This window comes from Pseudophryne corroboree, chromosome 5 (genome assembly GCF_028390025.1).
Source record: "Pseudophryne corroboree isolate aPseCor3 chromosome 5, aPseCor3.hap2, whole genome shotgun sequence".
Taxonomy (NCBI): domain Eukaryota; kingdom Metazoa; phylum Chordata; class Amphibia; order Anura; family Myobatrachidae; genus Pseudophryne; species Pseudophryne corroboree.
This window is the reverse complement of record NC_086448.1, coordinates 442,471,349-442,489,817: the sequence shown is the minus strand read 5'-3', so window position 1 is coordinate 442,489,817 and position 18,469 is coordinate 442,471,349. Positions and strand designations below refer to the sequence as shown.

Below are 18,469 nucleotides of genomic sequence, written 5' to 3'. Positions count from 1 at the left end.
CTCATGTCGACCTTTAGACCTGTCGACCTAGCACATGTCGACCTAGAAACCCTGTCGACCTTCCATCCATGTCGACCTAGTGACTGTCGACCTATAGTTGTCGACCTAGACACTGTCGATCTTCAGACCGGATCCCGTCCACCATATGATATCCACTTGTAAGCTTTCCAGCCGCACAGGAAATACACATCTGGCTGCAGGATATAGGGGGCATTCCCTGTTACTCCGAGTGCAATTTGGAGAGCATATAGCTTTTCCAGAACGGCCTTGCTCTATAATTAGGGTGTCTGGACATTTCCCTGTGGTATTGAACTATTGAGCTGCCTGGGGATCAGTAGTATTATATTGTATTTTAATATCAGGTAAAGGGGTATAGATTATACTGGAACTGCATGTACTGACATTATGCCCTTCTTGAGTAGTAAAGTTTACTTGAGCTTGGGAGCAATTTACGTGTCCCAATTTGCGAGGGATGGGTTTAAGGTGTGGCCCATCTGGCATGGTTCTTTCCTTAGTTGTAGGTGGGGCTTCCATGCAAAAGCTGGGGAACCTGTTTAGGCCAGCTATAAGCAGTCTTGCTGGTTTTCCAGCCATAGATTTATTATACGTTTCACCTAGGGAGAAGTTTAGTGTGAAACTCCGAGATGGTTAAAGGGACTGCAAGCCAATGCATGGATTGGGCGCTTATAGGCGAGTGTGTGCATTTCCAGCAGTTAGATAGGTTGGGTGTCTTAGCAACTTGAAAGTGGGATTTGACTAAAGAGTTTGGCCAGATTGTGGCGCTTCTCTTATTTCTTAGGCGTGGTATTGGTGACCCTGGACAAGTGACATTCCCTTTTCCTGTAGTTATTTCCTTATCCTTAAAGATGTATGCAGAGTATACTATTAATACAACAATGGCGGATGTTCCTAATATGATGCCCCAAAGTGGCTTATCTGGTCTAGGTCCAATTAGCCTCTGCATGTTTGTGTATTTTACTGTTCAAACTTAACTTGGGCAAGTTTGCAGTGGGACGAATACTTATGTACATGTGATTTTTTTCTTTTTTTATTATTAATACATTTGCAAAAATCTGAAACAAAAATTCACATCATTATGGGGTATTGTGTGTAGAATTTGGAGGGAAAAATGAATGTAATCCATTTTAGAATAAGGCTGCAGCATAACAAAATGTGGAAAACGTGAAGTGCTGTGAATACTTTCCGGATGACACTGTATACTGCTATATGTAATGTTACTAATTTTCCATGTATGGTACTGCATGCCTGACTATTTATTGTAGATACTGTATGATGCTTGATCACTGTTTTAGTTATTGCATTAACTCCATACCACAACATTTCTGGTACAGGTTGAGTATCCCATATCCAAATATTCCGAAATACGGAATTTTGAGTGAGATAATGAAACCTTTGTTTTCTGATGGCTCAATGTACACAAACTTTGTTTAATACACAAAGTTATAAAAAATATTGTATTAAATGACCTTCGGGCTGTGTGTATAAGGTGTATATGTAACATAAATCAATTGTGTGAATTTACACATACTTTGTTTAATGCATAAGGTTATTAAAAATATTGGCTAAAATGACCTTCAGGCTGTGTGTATAAGGTGTATGTGAAACATAAATGCATTCTGTGCTTAGACTTGGGTCCCATCACCATGATATCTCATTATGGTATGCAATCATTCCAAACTACGGATAAATCGGATATCCAAAATACTTCTGGTCCCAAGCATTTTGGATGAGGGATAATCAACTTGTATTTGTTTTAAGGCTATTCCCAAGCCTGAATAGTTTCAAACGGTTATTGAAAACCCAGCTGTTCTCAAAAGATTATCAGTCACTTAACCACTTCACCAGACCTACACCTAACCCTTTATCTTTTTTTTTTTTAAACATTTTTATTCATGGGATCACAAAACGCAAACAGGAACCAACAGATGGCAATTATAGCATAATACATTACAAATATAACCTAACAGTTGGTACATATAAAGACCGTCAAGAAAAAAAAAAAAAAGATACATTTTTTGACCCAAAGAGCGGGTATAATAAAACAGAGAGAATAGCAGTCGGCCGAGAGTCCAACCAACTAATATTGAGAAATAGTATAGGATAAGATATGAAAAGGGAAAGAGAAAGAAGAGAAAAAGGAAGATACAGAAGGAGAGAATATGGTAGGGTAGAATCCCCGGGAGGGTTCCATCAAATATAGAACAGGACATTATTAGTTGACAGGTGAAGGGGCATGTTGGGCAAGCAACCAAGGACTCCATATTTTATCAAATGACTTGGAGGAGCAATTAATGATACTAGTCATAGAGTCCATACGGTAAACATATCATATGCGGGCGATTATAGACTGCATGGAAGGTGGAATAGGGTTTTTCCAGTCTGCGGCCAATTGACATGTCATTGCAGAAACTATATGACGCAGCAATTTATTTTGATGGTTTGTCAGCGTTGGCAGGTTTAAGGGGAGGAGAATGTATTTAGGATCATAAGGAATAGGAATCTGTAACAAATTAGTAATAAGATTAATCACCTCTCTCTCCAAACAGTTACAATTTTAACAAAAAGGTAAAATTTTATAAAATACCGTGCGCCAATACTGGCTGCCCTTGAACTTAGAATGGATGGAAAAGTGTCACCCAACACTTCAGTTAACGAGATAGTGAAGAAATACCATTCGAATCCATGGGTGCTCAAAGAAAACAAATAAAATAAACGCTCATAGTGTATTAAGCATAAACATATATCATCAAGTCTGTGACAATCTCTTGGTGAGTCTTGTACCTAATCTGCTGGTCTACTTTTTCAGGAGTAGACAATCACGCTTTTTATAGGGGCTGGATTTCCACCAGTATCCGATATCAGGACCTTAAACATCTCCTCCAAAAGTAGTACCCGAAAAGCGAGAAATATAGCCTCCGATAGTGTAACACCTTTTAATCACAGCATGAACATATAACAAATACCATCAAAAAGCAGGGAATGGATGGTCTCTCACCCTTTGAGGTGGTCTACAGGTAACAGTAGACAAAACAGCAAGTTACAAGTTGTTATACTAGGGCGTCCCCAAACCAGCTGTACCACTCTCCGGATGATGTCCACACCGTCTACCCACCGCAGATAAATCCTCCTTCCGACGCGTTTCGACACTCAGTGTCTTTATCAAGGCATAAGGAGGATGTGAACTCATAACCTATTTATACCCTACCCACTTAAACCCCTAAACCAACCTATTTCCAGACACGGAATAACTATCATCTAATATTCCTATTCCTAACATTGTCCAGTATTCCAATCCCAATCCAGTCCTTGTGTTCACATAAATGACGTTTCCCGCCTTTACAGAGAGCCTATCATCTCTGTACGTCGTTTACCGCTAACCGGAAGTAGTCACGGCCGCGACCGGAAGTGCGTCCTCAGTGACGTCGCGGCCGGAAAGAATGTCACTTGCATCTCCGTTCACTGGTTACACCCGGAAGCGGCAGATCCACAGCTTCATATATACTCCCGGAAGTGAGGCGTCCTTGCCCCTGACTTCTTCCTCTATTAAATCATTCATTATCGGCGGCGGCCATCTTGGAATTTTTTTATATACATCCATTTTTATATAGAAGTGAAAATGCCTCAGAGGAAGGGGAGAAAAGATGGAACCACATTACATTTCATAAAATTATGTGTTAAACATCTCATGGTGAATTAAATATACAAGATAAATGAATAAAATGCTAATTAGAAAATTAAAAATCAGTGATAACTAACCCCAAGGGTTCACAAAAACCACTTCAATTCGAAGTCTTTGTTAAGACTTTGAATTGAAGTCTGATTTTTAATTTAATTTTCTAATAATTAGCATTTTATTCATTTAACACATAATGGCCCTTAGTTCCAGAATATTTATGTGAAGGGAAGTCTCCTGACTCGACCATAGTCCTTGGAAGTTTCTTCCCTGTGTGACTGCCCCCCCAGCCTCGAAGGCTGGCATCCGTGGTCTCCAGGACCCAGTCCTGTATGCCGAACCTGCGGCCCTCTAGAAGATGGGCACTCTGCAGCCACCACAGTAGAGACACCCTGGTTCTTGGAGACAGGGTTATTAAGCGATGCATCTGAAGATGCGATCCGGACCACTGGTCCAACAGGTCACACTGAAAGATTCTGGCATGGAACCTGCCGAAGGGAATTGCTTCGTAAGAAGCCACCATCTTTCCCAGGACCCGCGTGCAGCGATGCACTGATACCTGTTTTGGTTTCAGGAGGTCTCTGACTAGAAATGACAACTCCCTGGCTTTCTCCTCCGGGAGAAACACTTTTTTTTTCTTTTTCTGGACTGTATCCAGAATCATATCCAGGAACAGTAGCCGTGTCGTCGGAACCAGCTGTGACTTTGGGATATTCAGAATCCAGCCGTGCTGGTGCAGCACCTCCTGAGATAGTGCTACTCCCACCAACAACTGTTCCTTGGACCTCGCTTTTATTAGGAGATCGTCCAAGTACGGGATAATTAAAACTCCCTTTTTTCGAAGGAGTATCATCATTTCCGCCATAACCTTGGTAAATACCCTCGGTGCCGTGGACAGTCCAAACGGCAGCGTCTGGAATTGGTAATGGCAATCCTGTACCACAAATCTGAGGTACTCCTGGTGAGGATGGTAAATGGGGACATGCAAGTAAGCATCCTTGATGTCCAGGGATACCATGTAATCCCCCTCGTCCAGGCTTGCAATAACCGCCCTGAGCGATTCCATCTTGAACTTGAATTTTTTTATGTATGTGTTCAAGGATTTAAAATTTAAAATGGGTCTCACCGAACCGTCCGGTTTCGGTACCACAAATAGTGTGGAATAGTAACCCCGGCCTTGTTGAAGTAGGGGTACCTTGATTATCACCTGCTGGGAATACAGCTTGTGAATTGCCGCTAGCACCGCCTCCCTGTCTGAGGTAGCAATCGGCAAGGCAGATTTTAGGAACCGGTGGGGTCGAGACGCCTCGAATTCCAGTTTGTACCCCTGAGATACTATTTGAAGGATCCAGGGATCCACCTGTGAGCGAGCCCACTGATCGCTGAAATTCTTGAGGCGGCCCCCCACCGTACCTGGCTCCGCCTGTGGAGCCCCACCGTCATGCGGCGGACTTGGAAGAAGAAGCGGGGGAGGACTTTTGCTCCTGGGAACCTGCTGTTTGTTGCAGCCTTTTTCCCCTACCTCTGCCTCTGGACAGAAAAGACCCGCCTTTTCCACGCCTGTTTTTCTGGGTCCGGAAGGACTGAACCTGATAAAACGGCGCCTTCTTAGGCTGTGAGGGGACATGGGGTAAAAATGCTGACTTCCCAGACGTTGCTGTGGAAACTAGGTCCGAGAGACCATCCCCAAATAATTCCTCACCCTTATATGGCAACACTTCCATGTGCCTTTTAGAATCTGCATCTCCTGTCCACTGGCGAGTCCATAAGCCTCTCCTAGCAGAAATGGACAATGCACTTACTTTAGATGCCAGTCGGCAGATTTCCCTCTGTGCATCTCTCATATATAAGACTGAGTCTTTGATATGGTCTATGGTTAGCAGGATCGTGTCTCTGTCTAATGTGTCAATATTTTCTGACAGTTTATCTGACCACGCAGCGGCAGCACTGCACATCCAAGCTGACGCAATAGCTGGCCTAAGTATAATGCCTGAGTGTGTATATACAGACTTCAGGATCGCCTCCTGCTTTCTATCAGCAGGTTCCTTGAGGGCGGCCATATCCGGAGATGGTAGTGCCACCTTTTTAGACAAACGTGTGAGCGCTTTATCCACCTTAGGAGGTGTTTCCCAACGTGACCTATCCTCTGGCGGGAAAGGGAACGCCATTAGTACCTTCTTAGGAATTACCAATTTTTTATCAGGGAAAGCCCACGCTTCTTCACACACTTCATTTAATTCATCTGATGGGGGAAAAACTACGAGTAGTTTTTTCTCCCCAAACATAATACCCTTTTTAGTGGTACCTGTATTTATATCAGAAATGTGTAACACCTCTTTCATTGCCTCAATCATGCAGTGAATGGCCTTAGTGGGCATCAGGTTAGACTCATCGTCGTCGACACTGGTGTCAGTATCAGTGTCGACATCTGGGTCTGCGGTCTGAGGTAGCGGGCGTTTTAGAGCCCCTGATGACCTGTGCGACGCCTGGACAGGCACGAGTTGAGAAGTCGGCTGTCCCACATTTGGCATGTCATCAAATTTCTTATGTAAGGAGTCTATACGTGCACTCATTTCTTTTCATAAGTTCAACCACTCAGGTGTCTGCCCCGCAGGGGGTGACATCCCTTCTAAAGGCATCTGCTCCGTCTCCACATCATTATCCTCATCAAACATGTTGACACAGCCGTACCGACACACCGCACACACACAGGGAATGCTCCAACAGAGGACAGGACCCACAAAAGCCCTTTGGGGGGACAGAGTGAGAGTATGCCAGCACACACCAGAGCGCTATATAATGCAGGGACTAACTGAGTTATGTCCCCTATGGCTGCTTTTTCTATATAATTGTATACTGCGCCTAAATTTAGTGCCCCCCTCTCTTTTTTACCCTTTTCTGTAGTGTAGACTGCAGGGGAGAGCCAGGGAGCTTCCTTCCAGCGGATCTGTGAATGAGAAATGGCGCCAGTGTGCTGAGGGAGATAGCTCCGCCCCTTTTCCGCGGACTATTCTCCCGCTTTTTCCTATATTCTGGCAGGGGTATTTTCCACATATATAGCCTCTGGGGCTATATATTGTGGTATTTTTGCCAGCCAAGGTGTTATTATTGCTTCTCAGGGCGCCCCCCCCAGCGCCCTGCACCCTCAGTGACCGGAGTGTGAAGTGTGTGTGAGGAGCAATGGCGCACAGCTGCAGTGCTGTGCGCTACCTTGGTGAAGACTGATGTCTTCTGCCGCCGATTTTCCGGACCTCTTCTTGCTTCTGGCTCTGTAAGGGGGACGGCGGCGCGGCTCCGGGACCGAACACCAAGGACTGGGCCTGCGGTCGATCCCTCTGGAGCTAATGGTGTCCAGTAGCCTAAGAAGCCCAAGCTGGCTGCAAGCAGGCAGGTTCGCTTCTTCTCCCCTTAGTCCCTCGCTGCAGTGAGCCTGTTGCCAGCAGGTCTCACTGAAATAATTTCTATCTTTCTTTCTAAAGGCTCAGGAGAGCCCCTAGTGTGCATCCAACCTCGGCCGGGCACAAAATCTAACTGAGGCTTGGAGGAGGGTCATAGTGGGAGGAGCCAGTGCACACCAGGTAGTCATAAATCTTTCTAGAGTGCCCAGCCTCCTTCGGAGCCCGCTATTCCCCATGGTCCTTACGGAGTTCCCAGCATCCACTAGGACGTCAGAGAAAAGGTGTTACACTATCGGAGGCTATATTTCTCTCTTTTCGGGTACTACTTTTGGAGGAGAAGTTTAAGGTCCGGATATCGGATACTGGTGGAAATCCAGCCCCTATAAAAAGCGTGATTGTCTACTCCTGAAAAAGTAGACCAGCAGATTAGGTACAAGTTACAATTTTAGGACACGACCACCATATATGCAGGAAAGAGCCCTCTGCGCCACATCCTCCCAAACATCTATCCGATGTATTCGGGTACATTCTGCTTAAGCGAGATGGTACATAATACCATCTATATAATAATTTGTAAACGTTCTCTTTGATTCTAACGCAGATGGAGCTAGATGTAGCGTTACCCCAGGCTTCAGACCATTCCTCATCATCTAAGGCCGAGCCTAGATCCAGTTTCCATGCCCTCTCGTGAGGATCACGTTGAGAGGGTGGTTCCCCATCGAAAATGGCATATAAGAGGGAAATTAAACCTTTGGTTGAATGACGTCTGAAACATACTGCCTCGAAAAGTGGTCAGGGGTCTGCTAGAGAGGACGTGGCTCATTGCGGAATGAAAGTGCCTAAGTTGTAAATATTGATAAAAATATTTGGATGGGATGTCGATACCTTCCTGAATCTGGGAAAACTGAGGAAAACTAGTGTCCCTAGTGATATCATTCAGATATAAGATACCTCTATCCTGCCAGGGGGCAAATAACGATTTGTGTGTACCAGGGGAAAATGCTGGGTTGTGTAATATACGGATGATGGTGGTGGGAGCTGGGGCCAAGCTGTATTTCCTATTGGCAAAGTCCCAAACCGTTAGTGAGCGGGACACCAGGGGGTGAGAGGCCACATTTCTAGGGCGGCAGGGTTTCGGGAGCCAAAGAAGAGAAGAAAGAGTAGAGAGACCCAATTCAGCAGCTTCTCTAGATACCCAGACCCACCGAGACTCAGGATTACACCATTGCACACAATGTGAAAGCTGCGTGGCTAAATAATATCTTTTAAAGTCTGGAATGCCCAAACCGCCACTACATGAGGGGCGCTGTAATAGTTTCAGTCGGACTCGGGGACGCTTATTTGCCCATATAAATTGTGATGTGTGAAACTGTAACAATTTGAAGGCAGATGGAGGGATAAATATCGGGAGAGTTTGGAAAAGGTATAGTACCCGAGGGAGCACGTTCATTTTCACTGAATTCATTCTACCTATCCAAGAGATAAAAAGGCTAGACCAAGAAGACAAATCCGATTTAATGCGGTCTAAAAGTCTAGGGAAATTAGCATGATATAGTTGGTGGTGACTATGTGTTAGAAAAATGCCTAAATATTTAATCTTTTGTTTGTGCCATTGAAATGGAAAGGAATTTTCTAAAGAGAGCTTAATCGGGCCAGGAATGTAAAAATTCAACACTTCGGTTTTACTCACGTTAATTTTATAACCTGAGTGCTTAGAGTAGAGGTCAATTTCAGAGAGAAGCGGCTGCAACGACTGAGTCGGGGATCCAAGGGACAAGAGGACGTCGTCTGCGTACAATGCAATTTTATGCTCAGAAGGGCCTATCCGCACTCCTTTTATATCTGTATTAGCTCGGATCCTTGCTGCCAGAGGTTCCATAACCAGGGCAAACAGTAGGGGGGAGAGCGAGCATCCCTGTCTGGTGCCATTAGTGATTCCGAAAACGGTGGAGGTGAGGCGATTGACAGAAACAGTGGCAGTGGGGGATCTGTAAAGCACCAAGACACCATCCAGAAATTTGCCAGAGAAGCCCATCTTTCGGAGTACCGAGAAAGTGAAGGACCAAGATATCCTGTCAAAAGCCTTCTCGGCATCCAGCGCTAGTAACAATGAGGGTAGCTTTTGTTTATGAATAGAACATATCAGATCTATAGCTCTCCTGGTATTATCGGAGGCTTGATGGCCAAAGATAAAGCCCACATGGTCTGGGTGTATCAATTGCGTGAGCAGGGGAGCTAAACGGTTGGCCAAAATTTTCGCATAGATCTTAAGATCAACATTTAGTAATGAGATCGGGCGATAATTGGAACATTGTGTGGGGTCTCTCTCCGGTTTCGGGACCACAATAATGTCAGCGTGCACAGTTGCGGGCGCAAACGATGCTCCCTCCAAAACTTTATTAAAACGCGAGGTAAGATGAGGGGCTAATTCTGTGTGGAAAGTTTTGTAATATTGAGCTGTGAAGCCATCTGGGCCGGGTGCAGCTGACGATCGCATAGATTTGATAGCGGCAACCGTCTCTTCCAACGAGATAGATTCATTAAGAAGAGAGATCTGCCGCTCTGTCAGGCATGGCAGGGGGGTGTCTAATATGTATGAGCATATACCCTCTGGACCGTCAGAGGAGAGAGGAGGGGCAGGAAGATTATATAAGGAGCTATAAAGCCCCCGAAATTCCTCTACCATCAGTTTTGGGTCATAAGTAAGCATATTCAATGTATTGGAGTGTAGTTTTTCTATCATTCTCGTAGCTCGTTTGCTTCTCAATTTATTGGCCAAGAGACTATCAATTTTACCCGCTTTATCATAGCAGTGACGGAGCTTCTGTAGTATGGCAGCTGAGCTCTGAGGTTATCAATCTGGGAGCGTAGAGAGTCGCTCAGGGCATTTTTATGTAGCGCAGAAATTTTTAATTCTAATAAGGAAACTTCCTGAGCTGCTTTCTTACGAATAGCTGAGGCCTTGGACATGAGATGACCACGAATAGTGACTTTGTGCGCTTCCCAAACAAGACTAGGAGAGACTTCTGGGGAGGCATTTTCTTTAAAAAAAAACCAAAGTTGATTTGGTGTCTAAAAGAGTGGAGGGATGCGAAAGAAGGGTGTCATCTAGACGCCATTTACGTGACTTGTTAGGGGTTCTATAGATTTCTATGAGGATATAAACCCCAACATGGTCCGTCCATGAGCAAGGAGTGATACCTGCATCAGAAATCAGTGTCGTGAGTGATTGATACACTTGGATCATATCGATCCAAGAATAATGTTGGTGAGGTGCAGAGAAGTGGGTATAATCCCTAGCAGTGGAGTGTTTAAGACGCCAGGTATCTCTCAGGTTAAGCTGTGCGAGGGAGGAAATTAACGCGAGAGAGGCCTCAGTCGGGGATGCTTCCTTCTTATTTTTAAGAGGGTTGGATTTGTCTAAGAGGGGATCGATCACAGTATTAAAGTCCCCACCTAAAATGATGCGGCCCTGCGCTACTCTATTAAGATGCTGAAAGCGTGCGGAAAAAACATGACTGGTCTTGATTCGGGGCATATACAGACACGTGTTAGAGTTTCTGTACGAAGTGTACCAGTTACCACGATGTATCGGCCGGCGGGGTCAGCTATGGTTGCGGTATGTACAAATGGGATGTTACGATGAATCAGTATAGCCACCCCCCTTTTCTTACAAACAGCAGAAGCAAAAAAGGTTTGTGCAAACTGCTTACCTTGAAGTCGAGAGTGTGTACCAGTGAAGTGGGTCTCCTGAAGGAAGACTATGTCAGCCTTTTCTCTCCTACAGGCGGACATCACTGTACGTTTCTTGGGAGAATTAAGCCCGTTAACATTTACAGAGAACAACTTAAGTGCCATGTGATACCAAAGAATGGAAAAGGATCAACAGAGACCCATCCCGGGGAGGAAGAGAAAAAGAGAAAGAAAGGGAAAAGCAAGAAACAAGGAGCAGAGATGTAGAGAAAGAGAGTGATTGAAAACCCATACGGGAAAAAAACCCTGAAACATAGGGTCCCAATCAAGGACCGCTACACATGTAATAGACATTATATACTAAATCACAAATAGAGGGAGCACGGGGGTAGTGGGAGCAGAAAACCAGATCCCTCTGGACCGCAATAGTTAAGTCGGCAACAGCCGAAGATTCAGCTATATAACACAGAACACACACACACACAAAAAAAAGAAAAACGTACTGTGTCGTAATAAAAAAGGGAAACAAAAAGGGGGGGGGGGGGGGGGGGGGGAGGTAGGAAAAAAAAAAAAAAAAAAAAGAGACAAGAGAAAATCGGGGTAAGCAAGGTAAGCCCAGCACGATAACAAAGCTAGGCTTAACATTTAACAAAACATCAAAGCCCGGTGAGCCATATCAAAACCAATAACAGTTGTATGAAAAAAGTAAGACCGACCCCGTAGCCCCCACCTGCCAACAAAAAACATATGAGAAGGAGACATCTCTAGAATAGTGAGAACTATCTTATTGTAATCAAGAGTGTCTACTAAGATCAGGGAGGGTCAGTGTCATTGCGATGACGGGTCACCCTTGTCCAATCAGGCAATGGAATCCGAGGGCATCTTGGACCAGAGGAAGAGGCAGTCTCGCTATCGGAATGGGTTTTAACGGAATGGGTGGAATTGTTCATTGTAATCTGTAGCATAAAAAGAAATCCCCATCTGTACCGTATTTGATGCTGCCGTAGTATCCTAGTAACGGGCTGGAGATCTCGTCGTTTCTGAATAGTAGACTGGGCCAGATCCTGGAAAACCTGCAGCTGCATATCCCGGAAGTCGATCACTGGGGAATCTCGAACAGACTTTAGGATCCGTTCCTTTGAGTGAAAATAATGTAGACGTACTAGGACATTCCTGGGTGGTTGTGAAGGAGCTGGTTTCGCTCGGAGCGCTCTGTGAGCCCTATCGCAAAGACAGTCGCCATCAGAGAGATCAGGCAGTACGTGTTGAAAAAAATCTTTCAAAAAGGACGGTAGGGCGGAGCTAAGAATAGATTCCGCTACATTGCGGATACACAAATTATTGCGACGGGAACGATTCTCTTGATCTTCTTGTCGTTCTTTGAGATCCTCTATCTCATCACGGAGTCTAGAAAGTTCTGAGTCTAGGCGTTGCTGAGAGCGGCAGAGGTTGTCCGTCTTAGATTCAAGAGCGTCTGTAAGATTGCCAAGGGCCGTGAGGTCAGATTTAAAGTCGGCAATAGCTGTGGAGAGTTCTTGCTTAAAGGCAAACTGGACCACCTCAAGTAAACTTGTCATGACTGCATGGATCTGTGGGTCTATAACCGTCTCTGATGAACAGGGGGAGGAAGGAGAGTCCGTGAGCAATGCAGGAGGTGGAGGGCCCTTAACTTTTGGCCCAAAAAAATTAGTGGGGGACTGAATTTTTTTTATTTCTTTGCGCCATTGTGGGGGACTAATAGGGTAGGCGGGACGTCACAAACGTAAAAGGAGACACAGACGCTGCTTGACAGATGTATGTTAAGTAGAAAAGTGTGATGGGTATTAAGAAAAATAAGATTTTACTCACCGGTAAATCTATTTCTCGTAGTCCGTAGTGGATGCTGGGACTCCGTAAGGACCATGGGGATTAGCGGCTCCGCAGGAGACTGGGCACAACTACAGAAAGCTTTAGGACTACCTGGTGTGCACTGGCTCCTCCCACCAAGACCCTCCTCCAGACCTCAGTTAGGATACTGTGCCCAGAAGAGCTGACACAAATAGGAAGGATATTGAATCCCGGGTAAGACTCATACCAGCCACACCAATCACACCGTATAACTCGTGATACTATACCCAGTTAAAAGTATGAAATATAACTGAGCCTCTCAACAGATGGCTCAACAATAACCCTTTAGTTAGGCAATAACTATAAACAAGTATTGCAGACAATCCGCACTTGGGATGGGCGCCCAGCATCCACTACTGACTACGAGAAATAGATTTACCGGTGAGTAAAATCTTATTTTCTCTGACGTCCTAAGTGGATGCTGGGACTCCGTAAGGACCATGGGGATTATACCAAAGCTCCCAAACGGGCGGGAGAGTGCGGATGACTCTGCAGCACCGAATGAGCAAACTCTAGGTCCTCCTCAGCCAGGGTATCAAACTTGTAGACTGTTGCAAAAATGTTTGAACCCGACAAAGTAACAGCTCGGCCAAGTTGTAAAGCCGAGACCCCTCGGGCAGCTGCCCAAGAAGAGCCCACTTTCCTCGTGGAATGGGCTTTCACAGATTTAGGGTGCGGCAGTCCAGCCGCAGCATGTGCAAGTTGAATCGTGCTACAGATCCAGCGAGCAATAGTCTGCTTAGAAGCAGGAGCACCCAGCTTGTTGGGTGCATACAGGATAAATAGCGAGTCAGTTTTCCTGACTCCAGCCGTCCTGGAAACATATACTTTTCAGGGCCCTGACTACGTCCAGTAACTTGGAATCCTCCAAGTCTCAAGCAGCCGCAGGCACCACAATAGGTTGGTTCACATGAAAAACTGATACCACCTTAGGAAGGAATTGGGAACGAGTCCTCAATTCCGCCTTATCCATATAAAATACAGATAAGGGCTTTTGTATGACAAAGCCGCCAATTCTGATATACGCCTGGCCGACGCCACGGCCCACAGCATGACCACTTTCCACGTGAGGTATTGTAGCTCCACGGATTTAAGTGGCTCAACCCAATGCGACTTCAGGAAATCCAACACCACGTTGAGATCCCACGGTGCCACTTGAGGCACAAACGGGGGCTGACTATGCAGCACTCCCTTAACAAAAGTCCGAACTTCAGGCAGTGAAGCCAGTTCTATTTTGGAAGAAAATCGATAAAGCCGAAATCTGGACCTTCATGGAACCCAATTTTAGGCCCATAGTCACCTCTGACTGTAGGAAGTGCAGAAATCGACCTAGCTGAAATTTCTCCTTTGGGGCCTTCCTGGCCTCACAGCACGCAACATATTTCCACCATATGCGGTGATAATGGTTTGCGTTCACTTCTTTCCTAGCTTTAAATAGCGTAGGGATAACTTCCTCCGGAATGCCCTTTTCCTTCAGGATCCGGCGTTCAACCGCCATGCCGTCAAACGCAGCCGCGGTACGTCTTGGAACAGACAGGCCCCCTGCTGCAGCAGGTCCTGTCTGAGCGGCATAGGCCATGGGTCCTCTGAGATCATTTCTTGGAGTTCTGGTTACCAAGCTCTTCTTGGCCAACCCGGAACAATGAGTATAGTTCTTACTCCTCTCCTTCTTATTATTCTCATTACCCTGGGTAAGAGAGGCAGAGAAGGGAACACACACACCGACTGGTACACCCACGGTGTTACCAGAGCGTCCACAGCTATCGCCTGAGGGTCCCTTGACCTGGCGCAATATCTTTGTAGCTTTTTGTTGAGGCGGGACGCCATCATGTCCACCTGTGGCCTTTCCCAACGGTGTACAATCATTTGGAAAACTTCTGGATGAAGTCCCCACTCTCCCAGGTGGAGGTCGTGTCTTCTGAGAAAGTCTGCTTCTCAGTTGTCCACTCTGGGAATGAACACTGCTGACAGTGCTAATACATGATTTTCCGCCCATCGGAGAATCCTTGTGGCTTCTGCCATCGCCATCCTGCTTCTGGTGCCGCCCTGTCGGTTTACATGAGCGACCGCCGTGATGTTGTCTGACTGGATCAGCACCGGCCGGTGTTGAAGCAGGGGTCTAGCCTGACGTAGGGCATTGTAAATGGCCCTTAGTTCCAGACTATTTATGTGTAGGGAAGTCTCCTGACTTTTCCATAGCCTTGGAAGTTTCTTCCCTGTGTGACTGCCCCCCAGCCTCGAAGGCTGGCATCCGTGGTCACCAGGACCCAGTCCTGTATGCCGAATCTGCGGCCCCCTAGAAGATGAGCACTCTGCAGCCACCACAACAGCGACACCCTGGCCCTTGGAGACAGGGTTATCCGCCGATGCATCTGAAGATGCGACCCGGACCACTTGTCCAACAGATCCCACTGGAAAATCCTTGCATGGGACCTGGCGAATGGAATTTCTTCGTAAGAAGCTACCATCCTTCCCAGGGCTCGCGTGCATTGATGCACCGACACCTGTATACGTATTAGGAGGTCTCTGTCTAGAGACGACAACTCCTTGGACTTCTCCTCCGGGAGAAACCCTTTTTATCCTGTTCTGTGTCCAGAACCATACCCAGGAACAGTAGACGCGTCGTAGGAACCAGCTGCGACTTTGGAATATTCAGAATCCAGCCGTGCTGTTGTAGCACTTCCCGAGATAGAGCTACTCCGCCGAACAACTGCTCCCTGGACCTCGCCTTTATAAGGAGATCGTCCAAGAACGGGATAATTATTTCGGCCATTACCTTGGTAAATACCTCGGTGCCGGGGACAGACCAACGGCAACGTCTGGAATTGGTAATGACAATCCTGTACCACAATTTTGAGGTACTCCTGGTGAAGAGGGTAAATAGGGACATGCAGGTAAGCATCCTTGATGTCCAGTGATACCATGAAATTCTCCAGGCTTGCAATAATCGCCCTGAGCGATTCCATTTTGAACTTGAACCTTCGTATATAAGTGTTCAATGCTTTCAATTTTAGAATGGGTCTCAACGAACCGTCTGGTTTCGGTACCATAACATTTTGGAATAGTAACCCCGGCCTTGTTGAAGGAGGGGTACCTTGATTTCACCTGCTGGAAGTACAGCTTGTGAATTGCCGCCAGTACTACCTTTCTCCGAGGGCAGCAGGCAAGGCTGATGTGAGGTAACGGCGAGGGGGAGTCGCCTCGAACTCCAGCCTGTATCCCTGTGATACTACTGGCAGAACCTAGGGATCCACCTGTGGGCAAGCCCACTGGTCCCTGAAGTTCCCGAGACGCGCCCCTACCGCACCCGTCTCCACCTGTGGAGCCCCAACGTCATGCGGTGGACTCAGAGGAAGCGGGGGAAGATTTTTGATCCTGGGAACTGGCTGCTGGTGCAGCTTTTTCCTTCTTCCCTTGTCTCTGTGCAGAAAGGAAGCGCCTTTGACCCGCTTGCTTTTCTGAAGCCGAAAGGACTGTACCTGAAAATACAGTGCTTTCTTAGGCTGTGAGGAAACCTGAGGTAAAAATTTATCTTCCCAGCTGTTGCTGTGGATACGAGGTCCCAGAGACCACCCCCAAACAATTCCTCACCCTTATAAGGCAGAATCTCCATGTGCCTTTTATAGGCAGCATCACCTGTCCACTGCCGGGTTTCTAATACCCTCCTGGCAGAATGGACATTGCATTAATTCTGGATGCCAGCCGGCAAATATCCCTCTGTGCATCCTTTATATCTAAGACGACGTCTTTAATATGCTCTATGTTAGCAAACTATTATCCCTGTCTTAGAGTATTAATATTATCTGACTGGGTATCAGACCACGCTGCAGCAGCACTATTTATGCTGAGGCAATTGCAGGTCTCAGTATATAACCGGAGTGTGTATATATACAGACTTCAGGATAGCCTCCTGCTTTTTATCAGCAGGCTCCTTTAAGGTGGCCGTATCCTAAGACGGCAGTGCCACCTTTTTTGACAAACGTGTGAGCGCCTTATCCACCCTAAGGGATATCTCCCAACGTGACCTATCCTCTGGCGGGAAAGGGTACGCCATCAGTAACTTTTTAGAAATTACCAGTCTCTTATCGGGGGAACCCACGCTACTTTACACACTTCATTCATTCATCTGATGGGGCAACAAAACACTGGCTGCTTTTTCTCCCCAAAAATAAAACCCCTTTTATTTTTACTTGGGTTCATGTCAGAAATGCGTAACACATTTTTCATTGCCGAGATCATGTAACGGATGTTCCTAGTGGATTGTGTATATGTCTCAACCTCGTCGACACTGGAGTCAGACTCCGTGTCGACATCTGTGTCTGCCATCTGAGGTAACGGGCGCTTTTTTGAGCCCCTGATGGCCTTTGAGACGCCTGGGCAGGCGCGGGCTGAGAAGCCGGCTGTCCCACAGCTGTTTTACGTCATCCAGCCTTCTATGTAAGGAGTTGACATTGTCGGTTAATACCTTCCACCTATCCATCCTCTCTGGTGTCGGCCCCACAGGGGGCGACATCCCATTTATCGGCCTCTGCTCCACCTCCACGTAACCTTCCTCATCCCACATGTCGACACAGCCGTACCGACACACAGCGCACACACAGGGAATGCTCTGACTGAGGACAGGACCCCACAAAGTCCTTTGGGGAGACAGAGAGTATGCCAGCACACACCAGAGCGCTATATAATGCAGGGATTAACACTATAACTGAGTGATTTTTCCCCCAATAGCTGCTTGTATAAACAATATTGCGCCTAAATTTAGTGCCCCCCCTCTCTTTTTAACCCTTTGAGCCTGAAAACTACAGGGGAGAGCCTGGGGAGCTGTCTTCCAGCTGCATTGTGAAGAGAAAATGGCGCCAGTGTGCTGAGGGAGATAGCTCCGCCCCTTTTTCGCGGACTTTTCTCCCGCTTTTTTATGGATTCTGGCAGGGGTATTTATCACATATATAGCCTCTGGGGCTATATATTGTGATGATTTTGCCAGGCAAGGTGTTTATATTGCTGCTCAGGGCGCCGCCCCGCCCCCCCCCCAGCACCCATCAGTGACAGGAGTATGAGGTGTGCATGAGGAGCAATGGCGCACAGCTGCAGTGCTGTGCGCTACCTCCTTGGTGAAGACTTAAGTCTTCTGCCGCCGATTTTCCGGAACACTTCTTGCTTCTGGCTCTGTAAGGGGGCCGGCGGCGCGGCTCCGGGACCGAACATCAATGGCCGTTTCCATGCGGTCGATCCCTCTGGAGCTAATGGTGTCCAGTAGCCTAAGAAGCCCAAGCTACCACCAGTTAGGTAGGTTCGCTTCATCTCCACTTAGTCCCTCGCTGCAGTGAGTCTGTTGCCAGCAGATCTCACTGTAAAATAAAAAACCTAAAATATACTTTCTTTCTAGGAGCTCAGGAGAGCCCCCAGTGTGCATCCAGCTCAGCCGGGCACAAGAATCTAACTGAGGTCTGGAGGAGGGTCTTGGTGGGAGTTGCCAGTGCACACCAGGTAGTCCTAAAGCTTTCTTTAGTTGTGCCCAGTCTCCTGCGGAGCCGCTAATCCCCATGGTCCTTACGGAGTCCCAGCATCCACTTAGGACGTCAGAGAAACTATCACGGTCCAGATAGGACAAATTGCAGTATTAGGTCATCATCCTGGGTGATGTGCTAAGGACAGGGATTGCTATAGAATATTGCGATCCAGGGGTTTGACTCCCTGCAGGCTGAGGAGAGCACGGATTACGCTGTGTCAGGGGGGAGAGATAAGAGCTGGTGGCTCTATAACCGTACCTTCAATGCAGCTGACATCCGATGTGCGG

General features: G+C 46.7%; 1 protein-coding gene across 1 annotated transcript in view; it reads right to left on the bottom strand.

The window, feature by feature from the left end:
* The window catches only part of LOC134927840 (uncharacterized), a 298,227-nt gene that overhangs the window by 1,610 nt on the left and 278,148 nt on the right, over positions 1-18,469 (bottom strand). The gene's annotated exons all lie outside the window — the stretch shown is intronic.